General features: G+C 37.6%; 1 long non-coding RNA gene across 1 annotated transcript in view; it reads right to left on the reverse strand.

Moving 5' to 3' along the window:
- Positions 1-6673: 6673 nt before the first annotated feature.
- The window catches only part of LOC111874287, an 8843-nt gene continuing 7892 nt past the window's right edge, over positions 6674-7624 (reverse strand). The window contains exon 3 of the long non-coding RNA XR_002844523.2: positions 6674-7164. This is a non-coding gene — a long non-coding RNA (uncharacterized LOC111874287). The remainder of the gene's footprint in view (positions 7165-7624) is intronic.

Consider the following 7624-nt stretch of genomic DNA (forward strand, 5'->3'; position numbering starts at 1 on the left):
AAACATTTTTCAGGGATGTTGTTTTGTAAGGTATGCCGAATAAACTACAAAAACTTGTAACCATAAAAGTGGATCTTTTTACATACAGACTTTCTATATATCTTATGTTTGCATATGAAAATATTTTATTGTTTCCTGCTTTATGGTAAACACAATAAATACAGAAGACACAGTCAGCAGCTGAAGATTATGACCAGTCACAGATATGTCTTCACAATCCGCATAGAGACAACCCTTAAACGTCGCGTCCGATATCAAATGTTCATTCGTAAAAGTTTAATCAAGTTTCCGGCTCCTGCGGTCAGGATTGGAGATCTCCTGAATTGTTCTGTACCTCCGAGGTTCTGATGGGGTAAACTGCCGTGTAGTCTGGTATAGCATCTACCTAAATGTACTGTGATAATCTCAGAAATCACATTCTTACGGGATAACACTATACAAGGAAGTTGGAAATTTGTTTGATTTATAATTTAATATTGTGACGTATAGACCCATTGTTGCCGGTCACGGTAGCCGAGCGGTCTAAAACATGCACTGTCTTTGCTCGCTCGGAAGCTGGGATCGTGGGTTCGAATCCCACTCAGGGCATGGATGTTTGTGTGCGTTTTTCTGTGTTTGTGTACAGGTAGAGGCCTTGCGACGAGCTGATCACTCGCCCAAGAAGTCCTACCGTATGTGTAAGATCTAGTAAACCGAAGTGAAACGGAGAGTTTCGTGGAGGTAGGCCTAGGCCCAAATTGGGGCTGTAGAGCCACAGAAAAAAAAATAGACCCATTGTTAGGCAACGGCTCAGTAAACACATTTCTGTTGGGAACCAACGGACGTTCATTACTAAGTAACGGATCAGTAAATAAGCCTTCTCAACAGTAGAGAGGCTTTGTTCTCTGCATGGTATTTGCTGAGTAGTTATAAAGGGACAAAGAAGGACGTTTGAGTCAATTATCAAGAATTGAGTCTAGTTCTAGAAATGACAGTCTAAGGTGACTAAGAAGAAATTGCAAGAAAGAATTAGGCAGTGCAAAGAAGACTTCATGTGTCATTTGAAGTGACAGTGAGACTGTTATAAATCCGTTGTCAGGATACGACTAGTGAAGACTGAAAAACTAGTGGGTGTGTAATGGTGAACTGTGAGTGTGTTTAGATAAGCGAAGGCTCTGCATTGCCTGTAGTCCAGAGTTGTGAATGTATAAGACGCAATAAATCCAATCCAGAACCCGTCTTATATATCACGCGCACCCCCCCCCAATTCGAGACAATATGTTCGTCGTGTGAAAGATAAATCTATCATACTTACTTACTTACTTATGGAGCTGAGCGCTTCTAGGCAAGCCGCCAATTCTGCAGCTACTCAAGAATTTCCCAGCATTTTATGGAACCCGAAGGTTTATTACCGTGTTCACAAGAGCTCTCCACTGATCCCTATCCTGAGACAGACTAATTCAATCCATACTATCTCATTCTATCTCTCTAAGATCAAATTTAAAATTGTCCACCCACCTACGTCTTGGTCTTCCTACTGGTCTCTTTCCCGTAACTATATATTAAGCAGTGAAAATTTGTAGGCTTAAAGGGAAGATTTAAATCTTCATATAGCGACTATAGATAATGTAAGAATGAATAATATTTCGGTAAAAATGACAGGCACACTGATAAAGAAGTGGATAAGACAAGCAGGATAGAAATTCAGTCTTAAAATGGATGCTCGACAATTCGATGTATTAGATTTATAAAGTAAATCGTAACTGAAATAAAGTTTACGAACTTCGGCAATTCAAATGGTTTGAAACGAATTTCATCTACAAAAATATTAAAGAGTATAAATTGTTTATGAACGGAAATCATTTCAGATTCAATCAAATACGAACACGTTTTCTCAAGTACTAGAAGATTTCAGCAACGCGAGGAGTTTCTTTCTTTATTACAGTCTTCTTTTTTTTTTCTTTTCTATTTTCTAGCAGAACTTCTTGTAGAATTCTTCTACCTGTTTTATTGCCCTTTCTACAGTCATGCTACTCCTTTTGACATATATTGACAACACGACAAAATGGAAGCTGAAATATGAATTCCTTCTCTGAGGCTATTTCTACATATCTTCCCCTCTCTAACTTTCTTTTCTCTTAACTAGGAACATTTTCGTACGTGTTCTACTACTTCCCTTGTTTCTCTTGATCCCATTTCTCAGGGTTGCTCCTTCTAACACTCTTCTCGAATTATTGCCCCCGAGGGGAGACGCGGTGTTGCCATAAAACAAAATAGGCTCGCTGACTTGATGATCCCTGAAGCAACATGGCAACAGATATATCTCCTTCTCGTATCGCACCCATTTTTATTAGAGTTTCCTCTCTTTCTACTTTCTCTGCTTTCTACCTTACTTTTTCATGTGATGACTTTCTTCTCTTCCGGAAATTTGTTTTTTGTTTCTTTCCTTCTTTTGATTTCCCAGTCTCACGATGTAATTATTGAAGGCTTTGCTGTCAGAATGGCTAGGGTTTTATTTGGTTTAAATGTCCCTTCTTGTAGTGTTTACAGGACAATGGGGTTCTTGCTGTGAAACAGTACAAGAAGGGATCTGACCTTCTGATAATGATGATTATGAAGAGAATTATTTCTGGGATATAATATCTTGTCGTGTAGAGGTCCACTGATATTTCGGAGGAACATTCTGCGTCCATTTTCAGGTTTAAAGTGGAAGTCAAACAGAATATTATCCCCAATTTGCCTGCTGCTACTTTATTGGTTGTTTTTTTTTCCTAGTTCATTCTTCGACTTTCAGGAGGACGGAAGTCAGTTACTTGGAAGCTTCGATGAATTTCTGCAGGACTACATGAAATAATTTCTTAGTACTGTGTATCATTCAAGAAATTTCTAAGTGCTGACATGATTTATAATTATATGATAATAATGATAAGTATATGTTTAGTATTATCTTCTGGTATGTATTGTTATGTAGCGTGGAAGAAATGTATTGTTGTGTTTCCACCGTCTTCATGGTCGAATTTTGAGCTAACAAAGAATACAGCAAAAAAACAGGTTTCTTTGATCATTCTTGGATCCTATAAGTGGAGACAGAATGTTTTCAGAAACTTCTGTGCATTTCTATCGGACCGCATTGCCTTATGACCAGAAATATTACTGGCACAACTACGAGAACATCAAATTTAAAATAAGTAAATATCCATACCTTGTCACCAGAATGCGAAACAAGATGATAAGTTAATGGCATGCGGATATAACTGATATCTTGGAAGTGTGAAATTTAAATTTTTGGGAAAGACGCAAATCAGGATTGTATTCGTGAAGAAATTAAGGTCAGAGATTGCTTGCTACATATTAGTCTTTTGTTTTGTCGTCTCTTGTCAAAAAATTTTCGAATTCGTAACCGAATTTGCTGCTTCGTATGAACGTGAAACTATTTTTTTTTTTGCTAGTCGGGTGGGACTAAGTCCCTTATACTGCGGCCATTTCTGGTCTATTGTACCAGCCCCAGATGATAGGTGAGGGTGACACTAGTTGGAGGTGGGTGGTAAGCTTCACGCCTCGACTGCTTTACCCTCGGAGAAGGAGCCCCTGTACCCATTGGATAGAAGGCTACGTGGACCCCAGAACGTAACTGGGCGACCGGGATTCGAACTCCGATACCTGAACCTTCCAACCCTATGCCAGGCGCTATACGGACTGCCCTATCGCGGCTGGCTTTTTCTAAACACGGCGTGAGGTTGCTGAGTATCTTAATTTTCAAACTTTTCGTGTCCCAACCCTGCTCCAGAGAAAATTTTTATTTAAGAGAATGAGTCGTATCTTTAGGGAAATAAAGAAAAGTTGGTAATAACTACAGACATGCTAATATGCGTCAGTCCGCTCCCAAACAAAAATGAATATCTGTTCTCTCTGTCATAATGTATCTTTATTATGTGAAGAAGGAAAGAGATGGGCAGACAGCGGAAACCCGTAAATGAATATACGTTTCCTCTGTCTTGCTAATCCAGCTCATAGATACAAACGTTTCAAGGAATAAGTGGGGGTGGGGGATTAGCTGAAACTTCTAATGTACTCTTCTTGGTATTATGTCCTGCACTGATACATAGTCCTGAATGCTTTTCTTTATGTTTCAGTTTCTAAATTTTCTTTCACTGAATTAATATCTGTGGGCTTTCTGACGACCATAAAAATTGCAACATGAAGATTAATCTACGTCACTATCCACTAGTTCTTATAAATGTAGTCTATATTTTAAGAGAAATATCTTCTGGAACGTGATGTTATATAGTGTTGTAGAGTTCGCCGACGTTTCGAACACTTCATAGCTGACGTAGTCTACGTTGTTTTTGTGGCTCCAAGTATTAAGGATGCCGGTCACGGTAGCCGAGCGGTCTAAGGCATGCACTGCCTTCTCTCGCTCGGAAGCCGGGATCGTGGGTTCGGATGTTTCCTGTGAGGTACGGACTGAATTCTTATATATTATTCTTATGCACTGCCGGTCACGGTAGCCGAGCGGTCTAAGTCATGTACTGTCTTCGCTCGCTCGGAAGCCGGGATCGTGACTTCGAATCCCACTCAGGGAATGGATGTTTGTGTGCGTTTTTCTGTGTTTGTCTACAGGTAGAGGCCTTGCGACGAGCTGATCACCCGCCTAAGGAGTCCTACCGAATGTGTAAGATCTAGTAAATCGAAGTGAAACGGAAAGTTTCATGGAGGTAGGCCTAGGCCCACTGGGGCTGTAGTGCCAAGGAAAAAAAAAGTATTAAGGATATATAAAGAAATTCATAAGATAATAGTGACATCTATAAAGACAGCCACTAGATAATCTGATAACGTGGTAAATTTTAAATATTTTGGGACGACAATGACAAATCAGAATTTGATTTATAAAAAAATTTGGAATATGTTAAATTCCCGTTATGATGTTATCATTCAGTTCAGAAAATTTTGTCTCCTTTTCTGCTGTTTAAAAGCTTAAGGTAAAAGATAAATTTGTCGCTGTGCTTAATTAATTAATCAGTTAAGCAGTATGCCATGAAAACAACGTGACGGAGAGGAGGTATAACCTCACCATTTTTGACCTCAACAATAGATGGAGGAAAAGCTATCCCTGTAACAGACAGTGGAGGCTCATTAGGTTGTGAGACGTCGAGGTTCCCACATTTTCTAGAAAGTCAGCTCACAGATGACGGTGTGGTTGTCAGCCTTACGCTCCGGCTGTCCTTTACCCCCAAGAAGTGTCCTGTTAACTCATTTCTGTTAGAGGCTGAGTCGATCTTAGGGCCATTGTTGGGCTGGAAGAATTGGATCAATTGAAAAAAATGAACTCCATCAGGAACCGAACCCGCGACCTTTCGGCTTGTAGCACAGTGCCTCAACTAACTACACTATTGCATGCCCCATATTAAAATGTATCTTAGAGAAATGTGATGGGAGTTATGGAGTGGATTCTTCTTGCTCAGGACAGAGACCTGCGGCGGGCTCTTGTGAAGATGATAACGAAATATCTGGCTCCACAGGATGTTGGGAATTTCTTGAGTGTCTGAGCAACTGTTGACTGTCAAGAAGAGTGGAGCTAATTTACGTGAAAGGTCAGTGCATTATCACATCCTGGGCTTCCGGTGGGATTCTCCGTTTCCGGTCCTGCCTAGGCTGACTGCGGAGCAAGGAAGTTAAGTTTACGAACAGTGCTATTTTCTGAGAAGTGACGCCGCGTATGATAGAAGTTCTTGGACGTTTCGGAGGAACGTAAGTCTTCTATCTTCAGATTCGGAAAGCAAACCAAGCAATTACGCAGTATACCAATGAATTTCTATCAGACTACACGGCGTCACTTCTCATATGGTAGTATTTTTCTTAGTCACTGCCGTGAGGAACTCAAGTCCAGTAATGTCAGTTTAAATAAATTAATTTTCACTGTAGAGAGAAGCTAATAATTCAACAAAAGAAGATTGTGAATTATTTGTTTTTTTTTAACAAATCATTTAATATGATTACATAATAATCTGGGATACATAGAGTAATTAAAACTTACAAATACTTTAAAATTATAGTAAAAACATTTCCCTCTCTTTATTTTATTACAAGAACATATTGAAACATGTACTTTTGTTTCTCCATTAGCAAATTTTGAGATTGAATAGTGTGTACTAAATTGGAGTCCATTGTGTATACATATACTCATATACAGGTACTATGTTTTTGGATATTATCCATCGTTTTATCTATTTAAAAAATCCTGTTTCTATTTTAAAACACAACTGAGTAGGTTTTACCTTAAAACGGGGACAGAATCCAGTCCCCGAAACGTTGTGTTTTAAAATAGAAAGAGGACTTTTTTTAAATAGATAAGACGATGGATAATATCCAAAAACATAATACTTGTACCAATTTATTATCGTCAAAAACTTTTAGATCTTATATACTCGTGTAATTTTAACTTCAGACAGCCTTGAAGATTACTTCTACAGTCAATTCCTATTACAGAAGTAAATCTATAAATTGCAGTTAATCTATATAAATAATTTGAGTTATTATTTTACACGTTAAATATTTTAAAATTTAGAATTGAATGTAACTAATGTTTTAGTTGTAATTGAATCAGCGTGTGAAACAAAACATTCATAACGGATGAGTGAATATTTTTAGTCTACGAGTATATTTGTTGGTTTTATCATTTAAATAAACGTTTAAATAATTTTTCGATGAGGTAAATTCGTAATCAATTGTTACGACTTTGAAAAAAAATCCATTATCGTTACAAATTAAAGATCTCAAACTGTTAAATATTGATAACACAATTGATAGTTGAATCTTATAGTAATTACATAAGTTCAAGTGTGTAATACATTTCAGATGATTAGGGTTTATTAAAGTAAAATTACACAAGGAATTCACATAAGCATTGAGGCATTTAAAGCAAAAGAAATAATATGATATAATTGTTCTGGTTCTAATCATGTTTCTTCAAGAATATCAATACAAACTATACCAATATTTTGGAACAAAACATAAGACTTTGCATATTGCATGGGTAATGAGCATTATAAAAGCACGTAATAGAAAATAAAGTGATTTGGTCCTCTTCAAATTCACGATGCGGCGTCCAGATGACAGCACTTGCTGAGGAGGAAATAATTCTGACGTCAGTCACCCTGACCCGCTTGTAAATTCGTTTTTGGGACCCTGAAATAAACAGAGAAAATATGATTTTAAAACCAGTATAAAAATAGATAATTAGACACGAATACATGAAATTCTAACATATTGTGATACATGGACCGCTTCTATAACATTAGAGGAATGTCAGTAAACGTTCCCACGGCAACGAATACAGGCAACAATAGAAGAGATGCCGTTTCTATATATATTAATATGAATATTAATAACATACTTTCTTATTTAAAAAATAAAAGCCGGTTTAAACGATCTCAATGCTGTCTGTGTGCCCGTGTATTCCTCTTTACAAACTTCTGAATGCCTGATCCAATTTTTACGAAAACTGGTATATATATCATGACACCTGATTTCATCTCAACACCCTACTTCATAAAGCTCTCCCATCAGTCTAAGTGTCTGTGTATCCCTTCTTTCATTGCTAAACGATGGCTCGATAGAAGTTTTTTTTTTATTACTAGTGGGGTGG

The sequence above is a fragment of the Cryptotermes secundus genome, unplaced genomic scaffold (assembly GCF_002891405.2).
Source record: "Cryptotermes secundus unplaced genomic scaffold, Csec_1.0 scaffold1806, whole genome shotgun sequence".
Classification (NCBI taxonomy): Eukaryota; Metazoa; Arthropoda; class Insecta; order Blattodea; family Kalotermitidae; genus Cryptotermes; species Cryptotermes secundus.